Genomic DNA, 16,577 nt, shown 5'->3' with positions numbered 1-16,577 from the left:
TCAAAAGATCATAACTTTCAAACCGGACGTAAAAAATATGATCCGTTTTCACGTTGGAACTCTTGCGACAAGATCTTCAAAACTAGACCTCATATGGGTATGTTTCGACATCGTTTTTTCAAAAAGCAACTTTCTCTTATATGTAAACAACATTGATCGTTCCGCTAGTAACTTCTGCTACACTATATTGTAAACAATTATGACTCCTCGGTTAGCAACTTTCGCTCATGTATTCACAGTTTCAATTTACATCCCGACAATTTTGGCTCATGTGCTGCAATTTTGGCTGCTCTACTGACAACTTTAATATTTAGTCGGCAATATTGACTTCTCTGTTAGCCACATACTTTGATGGACAATTTCCACTACTCTTCTCGTAACAAGTTTATCTCATGTGTTGGCAACTTTGGCTCCTCTATTAGCAAATTTCGCTACTCTATTACAACCGTTGGCTCATGTGTTAACAAAGTTGTCGGTATGAGAGCCAAAGTTGCTAGCACGAAAGACGAAGTTGCCAAACATTAGCGAAAGTTGCCACCGCCCACCGGGCACAAAAAACCGTAGTTCGTGATGGAGTTAAAGTTGCCAAAGTGTATCAAAATTGCTACCGGATGGGAGCCAAATTTATCGGCATAGAAGACAAAGTTCGCAAAACAATAGCAAAGTTGTCACCGGGCACACCAAAATTGTTTGTGATGGATTGTAAGTTGCTGCAGTGGAGCAAAATGTTGCTATCAGATGGGAGTAAGAGTTGTTTGGGAGTTAAAGTTGCTAGTATCCAAGTCAAAATTGTTAGTATTAGAATCAAAGTTGTCAGTATAAGAGTACAATTGCTAGTATGAGAGTGAAAGTTGCTGATATAGCAGCCAAAGTTGCTAGCGTGAGAGTGAAAGCTAGTTGCTATTTAATACAAAAATCAAATTTGCTAGTATGAGAGTGAAAGTTGTCGATATATGATTTAAAGTTGCTAGTATGAGAGTGAAAGTTGTCGATATATGATTTAAAGTTGCTAGTATGAGTGAAAGTTAGAAGAAGTTTGTCACACGCTAGCGGAAGTTTGATCTGCCACACCAAAGATGTCTGCGATGGTGCGAAAGTTTCTAGAGAAGAGCAAAAAATTGCAAATGGTAGTGGGCTAAAGTTGCCATAACGGGAGTAGTGATTGCAAGTGTTTGAGTCAAAGTTGCTAATATGCGAGTAATAGTTGCTAGTATGAGAATTGAAGTTGCTAGTATGGGTGCAATAGTTGCTACTACAGGAGTAAAACTTGATGGCACCGAAGACAAAGTTCCCAACACATCGCAAAAGTTACAGCCGAGGCATACCGAAGTTGTTTATGACGGAGTAAACTTGCTAGAGTGGAGCAAAAACTGTCATCGGGTGGAAGCCAAAGTCGCTAGTATTTTAGTCAAAGTTGTCAGTATAGAAATCGAAATTGTTAGAGTGAGCAAAAACTGCTACTGATATGTAAGTCAAAGTTGATACTATGAAAGTTAAAGTTGCTAATATGAGTGCTAAAGTTGCACAGTCTCTCGCAAAAGTTGCTTTTTGTAAAATATTGGTCAAAATATACCCAAGTTGCATCTAGTTTTGAAGATCTCGTTGCGGTAAAGCCAACGGTGAAAACAGTTCGTCATTTCGGCGTGTGGTTTGAAAGTTATGGCGTTTTGAAAAAAATTAAGGAAATTAAATGCATGTAACACCACGTGTAAGACATGCTGAAGTAAAGATAGAGGAACTTTTCTCGCGCGCGTTGGTCTTGTCAGGATTGTTTCCTTTTGTAGCTATACCGTGTGATTTTTTACTTTCTGTATCAGTCATTGGCTGGCTAGGCTTAACCAGCCAACGGCCACTCTCTAGTCCTGTCCTTTTTTGTTTTTTGATGAGGCAAAAGCTTTGCAAATTAGTCAAAGAAATGCATACAGGCTTTGAATTTGGTGTCGCAGTTCAATTTAGTTCTAGTAGTCTAAATCTGTTCATTAAGACTATGTTTGGATGTATGAATTGTGTCGTCGCACGGTGCTCCGACACCGGGGGTGTGCGGTCACGGCCCCCTTTTAGGTTCGGTAGGGGCGTCGGGGCAGAGCCCCGATGATCACTGGCACGGCCGATGAGGCCCTACGGGGCCGGCGAAGGGAAGTACTAGAGAGTGCGTGCTAATCCAAGAACAAGCACACGCACGTTTTTTACCCAGGTTCGGGCCACCCGAAGGTGTAAAACTCTACGTCCTGCTTGTCTGAGCTGATATTGATTGTGGATCGAGCGTTTACAAGTTGTCGGGCAAGTTCCCGGGCTTTCTCCCTCTGGCTAGGTACCTCTTACTACCCTTTGCTCGTGCAGGAAGCCGACTATGAGCTGGTCGCCCAGCTGCCCACTGGAGCCAACTAATCTTCTGCCTAACCTTTTTTCCCTACTCGGAACCAGACCAACACATGCGGAACCTCTTGACCGTTGGCATGGGTCCTCCTTTTATACTCAAGGGGATGCCACAGGTGCCGTGGTGCATGGGCTACAAGTGTCGGGCGGGGAGGCATACAACTCCCCCCGGTGAGCTGGTGGCATGCATGGACGCCACCTCTGCCGCTAGGGGTCTAAAACCCCTAGAGTAGGATTGGACAGCCACTGTTCCTTTGATCGGACGGGTAACAACCCGTCGGTCGGCTCATTTACTGAGCCGTGCGCCTTACTCCTTGCCCTGGTGGGACCGTGCATCCCACGCGCGCCACGCGTCCTCATGGCGCTGTAAATCTGGCCACTGGGCCCCGCGCCTGAGGCGGGGGCATGCGCCCGGGAACCCCTCGTCCCGGCAAGTCGACTCCGGGAAGCACCCGGGCCCAACGCACCCGGGAACCTCCCCCAGGAAGCAGCTTCCCGGGAGGTGCCCAGGCGGGAATGTTCCTAGAAGCCCCGCTAGCCCCTTCCGGGCTGGTAGCTTGCCGGGCTGCTCATAGACGTTGCCCAGGATGAAGCCTTCCCGGGAACTCGAGAATGGTGCCACTGGTGCGACAGTAGCCCCCGGGCGTGGGCCGGCATCACCTGTTCCCGGAAGAGTCTTCCCCCTGGTCGGTTGCCGGGCTACGCCCTCAACCGGCGCGTGGGCCCCGATCAGTCACGGGCCCGCGTCCCTTCGCCGCCCCGTGTACGGAGCCGTTACAAACGGAGTAGTGGACGCGTGATTTCCGCCCTAACTCCCCCCCTAAATAGGGAAGTTAAGGCCACTCCGCACATTACTCCTGATGATTAGGAGTTATCCCCGCGCACCCGTAGGGTACGGAACCGGCCGTTACCAAACGGCCGGCGTTATAAAGTCATTACTGTTGCCAAAAGGGGAACAACACTCTGCCCCCCTTGCCTTCACTTCCATCCCCTTTCACATCTCGCATCCCTGCGCTCCTGCTAGCTTCCGCCCTCGCTTTCCATGGAGCCCCCCACCACCAGAAAGGGGAAGGAGGTCCAAGTCTCGAAGAGGGCTGCAACGAGCAAGACCGAGGCGGCGATCAAGGAGGCCGCTGTTGGAAATATGCCCTAGAGGCAATAATAAATTTGTTATTATCATATTTCATTGTTCTTGATAAATGTTTATTGCCCATGCTATAATTGTATTGATTGGAAACTCAAATACATGTGTGGATAAATAAACAAATACCGTGTCCCTAATACGCCTCTACTAGATTAGCTCGTTGATTAAAGATGGTTAAGGTTTCCTAACCATAGACATGTGTTGTCATTTAATAACGAGGTCATATCATTAGGAGAATGATGTGATGGACAGACCCAAACCTAAACATAGCTTTTGATCGTGTCACTTAAGTTTAAGTTGCTTATGTTTTATTATGTCAAGTATTATTTCTTTAGACCATGAGATCATGCCACTCCCTAGTACCGGAAGAATACTTTGTGGGCATCAACCGTCATCTCGTAACTGGGTGATCATAAAGGTGTTTTTCAGGTATCCCAGAAGGTGCTTGTTGGGTTGTATCGATCAAGACTGGGATTTGTCACTCCTTGTGACGGAGAGATATCTTTGGGCCCTCTCGGTAATATAACATCCTAATGAGCTTGCAAGCATGCAACTAATGTGTTTAGTTGCGGGGGTATTATATTACGGAACGAGTAAAGAGAACTTGCCGGTAACGAGATTAAACTAGGTATGGCGATACTGACGATCAAATCTCGGGCAAGTAATATATCGCGAGACAAAGAGAATTGGATACTGGATTAATTGAATCCTCGACATAGTGGTTCAACCGATGAGATCTTCGTGGAATATGTGGGAACTATTATGAACATCCAGGTCCCGCTATTGGTTATTGATATTTGATCATGTCCACATGTTCTCGAACCCGTAGGGTCACACACTTAACGTTTCATGTTGCTTGGGTTAGATGAGATAAATGATGATGATATCGAATTATGATTCGGAGTCTTGGATGGGATCCTAGACGCAACGAGGAGCTCCGGAATGTTCCGGAGATAAAGATTTATATATGGAAAGTTGTTTTCAGGGTTCTGGAAAGTTTGGAATATTTCCCGGTTTTGACCGGGAAGCTTCTAGAAGGTTCCGGAGGGATCCGGAGGGTTCCACCTTGAGGCCCACCTATCCCTGGGCTAAATGGGCCTGTGAGGGAGCACCCTGGCCTTAATGGGCCGAGGGGCTAGCCCACAGGGGGCCCATGCGGCCAGGAGGAGAGTCCTGGCCGCGGGAGAGTCCTGGCCGCATGAGAGTCCTGGCCGCCGGAGAGTCCTGGCCACGGGATAGTCCTGGCCGGCCACGCCTCCTCTACCCCTATATAAATAGAAGGGGGGGCAAGGGAGAGAGACACCCCAAGCTTTCAGTTGGATCTCTCTCCCCTGAGCCCTCCTCTCCTCCTCTTCTCACGCGCACGGCGTAGCCCTGCCCGTGAGAATATTCACCATAGTCACCACGCCGTCGTGCTGCCGGGATCTCGTCTACCTCTCCCTCTCGCTTGCTGGATCGAGGAAGGAGGAGACAACGTGAAGCTGAACGTGTGGATACCAAGGAGGTGCTGTCCGTTCGGCACTGAGATTGATCTCATTGAAAGTTTCACTACACCAACAACGATCTCGTGATCGTAACGCTTAGCGGTCTACGAGGGTATGGTGTTCATGATCCCTCTCGTTACATACATCTAGTATATATATTCTTGGGTTTCTTCCGCACTTCTCGTAGGAAAATTTTTGTTTCCTATGCAACGAACCCAACAGTGGTATCAGAGCTAGATCTATGCGTAGATGTTTTGTACGAGTAGAACACAATTTAGTTGTGGGCGTTGATGTTCATATTGCTACCTCCTTTGTGCACTATCGGATTTTGCGGGATAGTGGGATGAAGTGGCTCGGACCAACCTTACTTGTCTTCGCACAAGAGACCGGTTCCGCAATTAACATGCAACTTGTATTGCATAAGGCGGCTGGCGGGTGTCTGTCTCTCCCACTATAGTTGAAATCTGATTTGCAATGGGAGGCCTATATGGTTAATAAGCAATTTGTATATCACCGTTGTGGCTTTTGCGTAAGTAAGAACGGTTCTTTTAGTGCAGCCCCTAAAGCCACATAAAACATGCAACAACAAAGTAGAAGCGTCTAACGTGTTTTTGCAGGGGCATGTGATGTGGTATGGCCAAGATATGATATAATATATTTGATGTATGAGATGATCATGTTTTGTAATATTTCACGACTTGCATGTCGATGAGTTTGGCAACCGGCAGGAGCCGTATGGTTGTCTCATTAATTATTGTATGACCTTCATGTCAATGATTTAATCGCCATGTAATTGCTTTACTTTATCGCTAGTAGTAGCAATAGTCGTAGTAGCAATAGTTGGTGGAGGCAACTATACATGACGCCCGAGGACCTAGGCGCCATGCTGGTGATGATGGAGATCATGCCCGTGCTTTGGAGATGGAGATCAAAGGCACACGAAGAGAAGGCCATATCATGTCACATTATTTATGCATGTGATGTTTATCCCTTTTATGCATCTTATTTTGCTTAGTTGACGGTAGCATTATAAGATGATCCCTCATTGTTAATATCAAGATAATAATGTGTTCTCCCTTAGTATGCACCGTTGCAAAAGTTCGTCGTTTTGAAGCACCACGTGATGATCGGGTGTTATAAACTCTACGTTCGCATACAACGGGTGTAAGCCAGTTTTACACATGCAGGAATACTTTGGTTAACTTGACGAGCCTAGCATGTACAGACATGGCCTTGGAACACAAGGAACCGAAAGGTTAAACATGAGTCATATGAATGATGTGATCAACATGCTGATGTTTACCATTGAAGCTACTCCATCTCACGTGATGATCGGACTTGGTGTAGTGGATTTGGATCATGTGTCACTAAACAACCCGAGGGATGTTGATTTTAGTGGGAGTTCATTAGTAATTTGATTAGCTTGAACTTATTATCATGAACTTAGTCTAATTGCCTTTGCAAATATGCTGTAGATCAATGGCTCGTACTACGTTCAATATGAATACTCTCCTAGAGAAAGATAAACTGAAGTCCAATGGAAGCAACTTTACGGACTGGTTCCGGAATGTGAGGATTATCCTCGAAGCTGCCAAAAAGGCTTATGTTTTTGATGCAGCGCTTGGTGCAGAACCCGCAGCAACTGAGTCTGCTGACGTTAGGAACGTTTGGCTGACTCAATCTGAGGACCACAATGTAGTTAGGTGCGGCCTCTTGCTTGGTATGGAACCTGAGCTCCAAAAGCGTTTTGAGCACCACTCGGCATATGCTATGATTGGGGAACTGAATACTTTATTTCAGACCCAAGCCCGTGCGGAGAGGTATGATGCCTCCGAAAGGTTCTTTAACTGCAAGATGGAGGAGAACAGCTCCGTTAGCGAGCACGTGCTCAGAATGTCTGGGTACGCCGACCGCCTGAGACAACTGGGAATTGAGATTCCTAATGAATTAGGCATTGACCGGGTTCTTCAGTCACTACCACCTAGCTATAAAAGTTTTGTGGTGAACTACAATATGCAAGGGATGGATAGGACACTTCCTCAGCTCCTCGCGATGTTAAAAACCGCGGAGGTGGAAATCAAAAAGGAGCATCAAGTGTTGATGGTCAATAAGACCACCAGTTTCAAGAAGGCAAAGGGTAAGAAGGGAAATTTCAAGAAGGGTGGCAAAACTGTTGCCACTCCCGCGAAGAAGCCCAAATCTGGACCTAAGCCGGATACTGAGTGCTTCTACTGCAAGGGGACTGGCCACTGGAAACGTAACTGCCCCAAGTACTTGGCAGATAAGAAGGCTGGCAACGTCAAAGGTATATTTGATATACATGTTATTGATGTGTACCTTACTAGTACTCGTAGTAGCACCTGGGTATTTGATACTGGTTCAGTTGCTCACATTTGTAACTCGAAACAGGAGCTACAGAATAAACGAAGACTAGCAAGAGATGAGGTGACTATGCGCGTCGGGAATGGATCAAAAGTTGATGTGATCGCCGTCGGCACGCTCCCTCTACATTTATCTTCGGGATTAGTTTTAAACCTTAGTAATTGTTATTTGGTGCCTGCGTTGAGCATGAACATTATATCAGGATCTTGTTTAATGCAAGATGGTTATTCATTTAAATCAGAGAATAATGGTTGTTCGATTTATATGAGTAATATCTTTTATGGTCATGCACCACTTGTGAATGGTTTATTTCTTTTAAGTCTCGATAGTAGTGACACACATATTCATAATGTTAATGCCAAAAGGTGCAAAGTGGATAATGATAGTTCAACATATTTGTGGCACTGCCGTCTAGGTCATATTGGTATAAAACGCATGAAGAAACTCCATTCTGATGGACTACTTGAATCACTTGATTTTGAATCATTTGATACATGTGAACCATGCCTCATGGGTAAGATGACTAGAACCCCGTTTTCAGGCATAATGGAACGGGCCAGTGACTTGTTGGAGATCATACATACTGATGTGTGCGGACCAATGAGTGTTACAACGTGCGGTGGATATCGTTACTTCCTAACCTTCACAGATGACTTGAGTAGATATGGGTATATTTACTTAATGAAAAACAAGTCTGAGACATTTGAAAAATTCAAGGAATTTCAGAATGAAGTGGAGAATCATCGTAACAAGAAAATTAAATTTCTACGATCGGATCGTGGAGGTGAATATTTGAGTTACGAGTTTGGCACGCATTTAAGACAATGTGGAATTGTTTCACAACTTACGCCGCCTGGAACACCACAACGCAATGGTGTGTCCGAACGTCGTAATCGTACTTTATTGGATATGGTATGGTCTATGATGTCTCTTACTGATTTGCCACTGTCGTTTTGGGGTTATGCATTAGAGACAGCCGCATTCACTTTAAATAGGGCACCATCTAAATCCGTTGAAACGACACCGTATGAATTATGGTTTGGCAAGAAACCTAAGCTGTCCTTTCTTAAAGTTTGGGGATGCGAAGCTTATGTAAAAAGGCTACAACCTGATAAGCTCGAACCCAAGTCGGAAAAATGCGTCTTCATAGGATACCCTAAAGAAACAATTGGGTACACCTTCTATCACAGATCCGAAGGAAAAGTGTTTGTCACTAAGAACGGGTCCTTTCTAGAGAAGGAGTTTCTCTCGAAAGAAGTGAGTGGGAGGAAGGTAGAGCTCGATGAGGTTATTGAACCTTCTCTCGAATTTGAGTGTAGCGCAGCACCAGAAACTGTTCCCGTGCATCCTGCATCAGCTAGAGAGGAAGCTAATGATAATGATCATGAAGTTTTGAATGAGACAACTACTGAACTTCGCAGGTCGACGAGAACACGTAATACTCCTGAGTGGTACAATGTTCGTGTCATGAATGTCATGTTGTTGGACAACGATGAACCTGCGAATTATGAGGAAGCGATGATGAGCCCAGACTCCGAAAAATGGTTAGAAGCCATGAAATCCGAAATGGGATCCATGTATGAAAACCAAGTATGGACTTTGGTAGACTTACCGAATGACCGAAAGGCCGTTGAGAACAAATGGATTTTCAAGAAGAAAACAGATGCTGATGGAAATGTTATCGTCTATAAAGCTCGACTTGTCGCAAAAGGTTTTCGACAAATTCAAGGAGTTGACTACGATGAGACTTTCTCACCCGTAGCGATGCTAAAGTCTGTTCGGATTATGTTAGCAATTTCTGCATTTTTCGATTACGAAATCTGGCAGATGGATGTCAAAACCGCGTTCCTTAATGGTCACATTGAGGAAGAGTTATACATGGTTCAGCCCAAAGGTTTTGTCGATCCTAAGGATGCTAATAAGGTATGCAAACTTCAGCGTTCCATTTATGGGCTGAAGCAAGCATCTCGGAGTTGGAATCTTCGTTTTGATAAGGTGATCAAAGGGTTTGGATTTGTCCAAACTCACGGAGAAGCTTGTATTTACAAGAAAGTGAGTGGGAGCTCTGTAGCATTTCTAATACTGTATGTGGATGACATATTGCTGATTGGGAATGATATAGAACTTCTTAAAAGTGTTAAAGGCTATTTGAATAAAAGTTTTTCAATAAAAGACCTTGGTGAAGCAGCTTACATATTAGGCATCAAGATTTATAGAGATAGATCAAGACGGCTGATAGGACTTACACAAAGTACATACCTTGACAAAGTTTTGAAAAGGTTCAAAATGGATCAAGCAAAGAAAGGGTTCTTGCCCATGTTGCAAGGTAAGATATTGAGTAAGACTCAGTGTTCAGCTTCGGCAGAAGATAGAGAAAAGATGAATAGTATCCCCTATGCCTCAGCCATAGGCTCTATTATGTATGCCATGCTGTGTACTAGACCAGACGTGTGTCATGCTGTTAGTTTGACTAGCAGGTACCAAAGTGATCCAGGAGTGGAACACTGGACAGCAGTTAAGAATATCCTTAAGTACCTAAAAAGGACTAAAGAAATGTTTCTCGTTTATGGAGGTGACGAACAGCTCGTCGTAAAGGGTTACGTCGATGCTAGTTTTGACACTGATCCGGATGACTCTAAGTCTCAATCCGGATACGTATTTATTTTGAATGGTGGTGCAGTTAGCTGGAGGAGTTCCAAGCAGAGCGTTGTGGCAGCATCAACAACTGAAGCGGAATATGTGGCTGCTTCAGAAGCGGCACAGGAAGGAGTTTGGATGAAGGAGTTCATATCTGAACTTGGTGTGGTTCCGAGTGCGTTGGATCCCATGGACATCTATTGTGACAACACTGGTGCCATAGCCAACGCCAAGGAGCCGAGGTCTCACAAGAATTCCAAGCATATTAAACGCCGGTTTCACACTATTCGTGAATATGTCAAGGATGGTGACATAAAGATTTGCAAAGTACATACGGATCTGAATGTCGCAGACCCGTTGACTAAACCTCTTCCACGAGCAAAACATGATCAACACCAAGACTCCATGGGTGTTAGATTTATTACAATGTAAAATAGATTATTGACTCTAGTGCAAGTGGGAGACTGTTGGAAATATGCCCTAGAGGCAATAATAAATTTGTTATTATCATATTTCATTGTTCTTGATAAATGTTTATTGCCCATGCTATAATTGTATTGATTGGAAACTCAAATACATGTGTGGATAAATAAACAAATACCGTGTCCCTAATACGCCTCTACTAGATTAGCTCGTTGATTAAAGATGGTTAAGGTTTCCTAACCATAGACATGTGTTGTCATTTAATAACGAGGTCATATCATTAGGAGAATGATGTGATGGACAGACCCAAACCTAAACATAGCTTTTGATCGTGTCACTTAAGTTTAAGTTGCTTATGTTTTATTATGTCAAGTATTATTTCTTTAGACCATGAGATCATGCCACTCCCTAGTACCGGAAGAATACTTTGTGGGCATCAACCGTCATCTCGTAACTGGGTGATCATAAAGGTGTTTTTCAGGTATCCCAGAAGGTGCTTGTTGGGTTGTATCGATCAAGACTGGGATTTGTCACTCCTTGTGACGGAGAGATATCTTTGGGCCCTCTCGGTAATATAACATCCTAATGAGCTTGCAAGCATGCAACTAATGTGTTTAGTTGCGGGGGTATTATATTACGGAACGAGTAAAGAGAACTTGCCGGTAACGAGATTAAACTAGGTATGGCGATACTGACGATCAAATCTCGGGCAAGTAATATATCGGGAGACAAAGAGAATTGGATACTGGATTAATTGAATCCTCGACATAGTGGTTCAACCGATGAGATCTTCGTGGAATATGTGGGAACTATTATGAACATCCAGGTCCCGCTATTGGTTATTGATATTTGATCATGTCCACATGTTCTCGAACCCGTAGGGTCACACACTTAACGTTTCATGTTGCTTGGGTTAGATGAGATAAATGATGATGATATCGAATTATGATTCGGAGTCTTGGATGGGATCCTAGACGCAACGAGGAGCTCCGGAATGTTCCGGAGATAAAGATTTATATATGGAAAGTTGTTTTCAGGGTTCTGGAAAGTTTGGAATATTTCCCGGTTTTGACCGGGAAGCTTCTAGAAGGTTCCGGAGGGATCCGGAGGGTTCCACCTTGAGGCCCACCTATCCCTGGGCTAAATGGGCCTGTGAGGGAGCACCCTGGCCTTAATGGGCCGAGGGGCTAGCCCACAGGGGGCCCATGCGGCCAGGAGGAGAGTCCTGGCCGCGGGAGAGTCCTGGCCGCATGAGAGTCCTGGCCGCCGGAGAGTCCTGGCCACGGGATAGTCCTGGCCGGCCACGCCTCCTCTACCCCTATATAAATAGAAGGGGGGGCAAGGGAGAGAGACACCCCAAGCTTTCAGTTGGATCTCTCTCCCCTGAGCCCTCCTCTCCTCCTCTTCTCACGCGCACGGCGTAGCCCTGCCCGTGAGAATATTCACCATAGTCACCACGCCGTCGTGCTGCCGGGATCTCGTCTACCTCTCCCTCTCGCTTGCTGGATCGAGGAAGGAGGAGACAACGTGAAGCTGAACGTGTGGATACCAAGGAGGTGCTGTCCGTTCGGCACTGAGATTGATCTCATTGAAAGTTTCACTACACCAACAACGATCTCGTGATCGTAACGCTTAGCGGTCTACGAGGGTATGGTGTTCATGATCCCTCTCGTTACATACATCTAGTATATATATTCTTGGGTTTCTTCCGCACTTCTCGTAGGAAAATTTTTGTTTCCTATGCAACGAACCCAACAGCCGCTGCCAAGGACCAGAAGAGGCGGGAGATGCGTGGCACAGTCACCTTCTTCCGCCCTGGCTACAATGGCGAGGCGCTGGGGAAGCTCCGGCATGCCGTTGCTTCCCGTTTCAACGAGCACGGGGAGACGCAGATCTTCCCGGCGGGCGCCGAGCACCAGGATAACGACTTCCGGGGGTTCACGCGCTTCCTCCTCTGCGGCATGGTGCCGCCCTTCTCTCTATTCCTCCACGCGCTGATGGAGTCCTACCAGCTGCAGGTGGCGTAGCTTCACCCCACCTCGCTGTTCCTCCTCGCCACCTTCCAGTTCCTTTGTGAGGCGTTCGTGGGGGTGATGCTGTCGGTGGGGCTCTTCTGCCACTACTTCTATCCATGCATCGACAACGTGAAGGCGATGTCGTCGGGGGTGGTCTTCCGCGCCCGCGACTAGATGAAGTTCGAGTTCATCGTCCGGTCGGGGAAGAAGATTGAGAAAGAGTGGCGGAGCGACTGGTGCTGGGTCCGAGTGGAGGATCCCCAGGAGTTCATCCAGCCACCGACGGAGTTGCCGGTACTCCAGAACGGTTGGCAGGAAAGGTACCACCACGGCGCCGACCTTTCCCCCATCGGGGAGAAGATCAAGGCGCTGCGGCTAGCGGGGCTCACCGACGTGGATGTGGCTCCCACCTTCGTCCATCGGCGCATAGCCCCGCTGCAGCTACGCTCCCGGCCCGCGTGGATGTACACGGGTCCCAAGGACAGGACACGCCTCCAGCAGGACGGCGTGGACTTGGAGACCCTTAGGACATGGGTGAGGGGGATCTCCGGCGAGATCTTCCAATCAACGGAGTTCCCGCCGGGGGTTCCCTCCCTCCATGCCGACGTCCAGGTGCTTAGCGACGTTGTCGGCGCCTTCCCGCCCTGCAACGAGTGGGGGTTAATGGACGACACCCCCACCCGGGTCCAGCACGCTCCCCCTCAAGCACCCCGTGAGAAACAAGTGCTCGAGGAGAGCGTGGACAGGTCCGAGCCCAGCTGGCCCTCCCTCTAGTCGCTGGACGACGAGGCGGGCCAGGCGGCGGCTTCCCCGGAGGTCGTCGCCGTGGAGGACGACGACGAAAGCAGCGACAGCGTGCCCCTGATCTTGAGGAGATCGAGGGTGTTTGCCGCGGCTGCAGCCATCTCCTCGATGACGACGTCTGCCCCAACAGCGGTCACCAAGCTTGCAGTGGCGGCCGCTGCAGGGGCGCTCGTCGGCACCTCGACGGCATCCGCGGCAACAGGGGCCGCGGGTGTCTCGGCGGCGGCTCCCGCCTCAACGGGAGCCGCCAATACCGTGGCAGCAACCGGTCCTAGGGCGCCCGCCGGGACTCCGACAGCGCCAGTGCCCGCAGGGGTTGCCGGTGCCCCGGCAACGGCCTTCGCTCCGGCAGCGGGGGCCTCCGCGAGTGTGGCTTCCGGCGTTGCGGTGGCCTCACCGTCGATGCCCGGAGCTCTCCGGGTTACGACGACTCCGCGGGCGCCCACAGCGCCACCTGCTCGGGGGGTCTTCCGGGGCTTCGCGCTCCAGCGTAACCCCCTGAAGTCCTCCTCGCCGGCGGGTGCCAGCAAGAGGGCGAGGAGCGATTCCCCGCCCTGGATGCCCAGCAAGAGGACGCGCGCCGATGCCAGTGGCGCCGCCGATCCCATCGTCGCAGGTGTCAGCAGCGACACGGGCGCGCCCCTTGGCGACCCAGCCCCCACGGAGCTAGGACCGGCAGCTGGTATGTCTTCGTCACTCCTCTGCAATTGCAATTTTTGTTAGCCAAACTCATGACCATACCTTTTTTCTGCAGGGAGAGGCAGCTCGCCCGTGGCAGGCCTCTCAGGCACTCCCGCCGATACAAGCGGGGCAGGGGGGTTTCCCCGGCAAGCCCGGCGGCCGCGCAAGGTAGCCACCCTGGTCACTCTTGTCTGTCTTTGATAGCTCCATCACTCGCTGATCCTTATGCTTCTCATCGTCGCAGGCACAAGTGTGCCCATACCCAGAACGGCCGCGGCCGTGATCAATTTTGACCCGGTCGTCGAGGCCGTGGGGGCGGAGGTGGAGCCGGAACCGGCTCTCACGCCCAGTCCCGCTGCGGCGGACACAGCGGCAGCGGTGGGCACCACCGCCGCCGTGGCTGTGCCCGGTGACGCGCCCGCAGCTGCGGGCGCAGCCGGCGCAGGCTCTCCTGCCGCCCAGCAGGGGACGGCCCCCGCCGGGAGCAGGGAAGCCTCCCCAACCCCGGGGTCCCTGGGCGCAGGCGCAGGGGAAGTTGCCGGGGAAGGACATCAAGACCCTCGGGAGCAGGCTGGCGACCCTGCGCACAGCCCCGCATCGGCAGCAGGGGCTTCATCGTCCTCGGCGGCTCTCCACGGTACTGACCTCGGCACCCTTGCCGGGGTCGCTTGGAACCCCTTACTTGGGATCCGAGCATCTTTGAGCAGGGGCACCGGTTCCTGGACGCCGTCAGGGACCAACAATTGGCCTTCGTCACCTCCTTCAAGGAGGTGTCACCTCCTTTAAGGAGGTGAGGGAGCACCACACCGCCGCCAAGAATCAGCTCGGCGAGGTGCGGGAGGCCGTGGAGAGAGAGCGGCGCGAACTGTCCCGGCTGCGCGAGGAGACAAGCCTTGCCGAAGAAGAGGCGTGGCTGGCCCGGCAAGCCCTGGAGGACGCCCGAGAGCTGGTGGTCCCGGAGGCTGAGCTCCAGCGGCAACTGGAGGCCCAGCGCGCGGAGCTTCAAGGGAAGCTCGACTCGATGTCGGCCACCCTGGAGGCGACCAGGAAGGAACACGCCGAGGTGGTCGCGGCGGCCCAGGCCCGGCTGGACGAGAAGAGCGTCCTGATCGCCAACTACCGTGGCGAAATCTAAGGCCTCCGCGTCATGCTGAAGGTGCAGGTCAAGGCCACCGAGGACGCGGCGTGGCGGCGGCTCGGCACGAGGCCGAGCTCAACTCTGCCAAGGACAGAGCGGTTAGGCTTGAGACCGAGCTAGCTGCCGTCCGGGAGGAGCTCGCCAAGGCCGACAACGAGATCGCGGTGAAGACCGTGGAGCTTGCGACGATGGAAGGCAACGTCCGCAAGGCCAAGAAGGCCGCGCACGAGGCTCGACTCCATCACGGCACGTTGATCGGGCAGCGGCAGATCGAGACGGAGAAGCTGGCGAAGATCGCCCAGTCGCTGCGCGATCTGCTGCCCAAGTTCGAGCTGCAGGCGGCGGAGGTGGACGGGACAGACGTCACGACGCTGATTCCCTTCTTCTCTGACCTTGTGGGGAAGCTTGGGGCGCTCGACGTCTGGATCGCCAAGTACGGCACCAACGAAGTCGCCAACTGTACCCGGGAGGTTGTCGGGACAATCCTCCCGCGGATTCATCTCCGGGACCCGGAGTTTCCCTTCGAGTCCCTGCTGGACGCTTGGTCTGACAGCGAGGACGAGCCCACGCACACCCAAGCAGTGCCCGAGTTCATCGACGAGGTCGTCGAGCGAATGCAGATGAAGCCGGAGCCTGATCTCCCTGCTGACCCCCCGGCCGAAGACGGCGACAACTAGTTGCCACAGCCCGCAGCCGTGCTCGTTGCTCCCAATGTATCTTCTCTAGTATGCTTTCCTGCAAGTATGGTGCTTAACGCCGTTTGAACAATCATCTCTTGATTAGTCCATGTAATCATTCAGCACTCGGTCAATCAAGCTTTTAATTCGCCCAATTTTTGTCCCTTGTTCCCGGGGCTGCTTCGCGGGGTGGCCTCTTTAGCCTTTGTGTGTTCTGCCTTGTGTTGCCGGAGACTCGCGCGCCTCACCCTTGACCGGACCAGGGACCCGGGACGGACCCGCAGTGCCGACCTGGGGTCAAGCGGTAGTCGGCGAGTCACTCCACTTGCGGGGTAACTACTCCAAGCCATGCCCTCCCGAGACGGACCCGGAAGCCACACGGGGAGCTCACTCCCCCCCGCAAGCGTCCTCCTCACACCCCGGCCACGCGCAGGTTCCGGGGCCACACTTGGCGAAGCAGCGTCCAATTCTTAGTTACTTAAGTCTTTCGACATGTTCACTGTTCCCGGCGCTGTCTAGCGGGGTGGCCCTTTTAGCCTTTGCGTGTTCCGCCTTGTGTTGCAGGGGACTCGCGCACGCCTCACCCTTGACCAGACCAGGGACCTGGAACGGACCCGTGGTGTCGACCTGGGGCCAAGCGGTAGCGGGGAGCCACTCTACTTGCAGGGTAACTACTTCAAGCCGTGCCCCTCCGGGACGAACCCGCGAAGCCACACGGGGAGCGCACTCCCCCCGCAAGCATCCCTTAACACTCTGGCGACGTGCGGGATCTGGGGCCACACCCAACGAGACAGAGCTCAATTTTGTTCAGTTCTT

The sequence above is a fragment of the Brachypodium distachyon genome, chromosome 3, assembly GCF_000005505.3.
Source record: "Brachypodium distachyon strain Bd21 chromosome 3, Brachypodium_distachyon_v3.0, whole genome shotgun sequence".
Lineage (NCBI taxonomy): Eukaryota > Viridiplantae > Streptophyta > Magnoliopsida > Poales > Poaceae > Brachypodium > Brachypodium distachyon.
The sequence above is the reverse complement of the archived record's forward strand: the minus strand, read 5'-3'. Positions refer to the sequence as shown.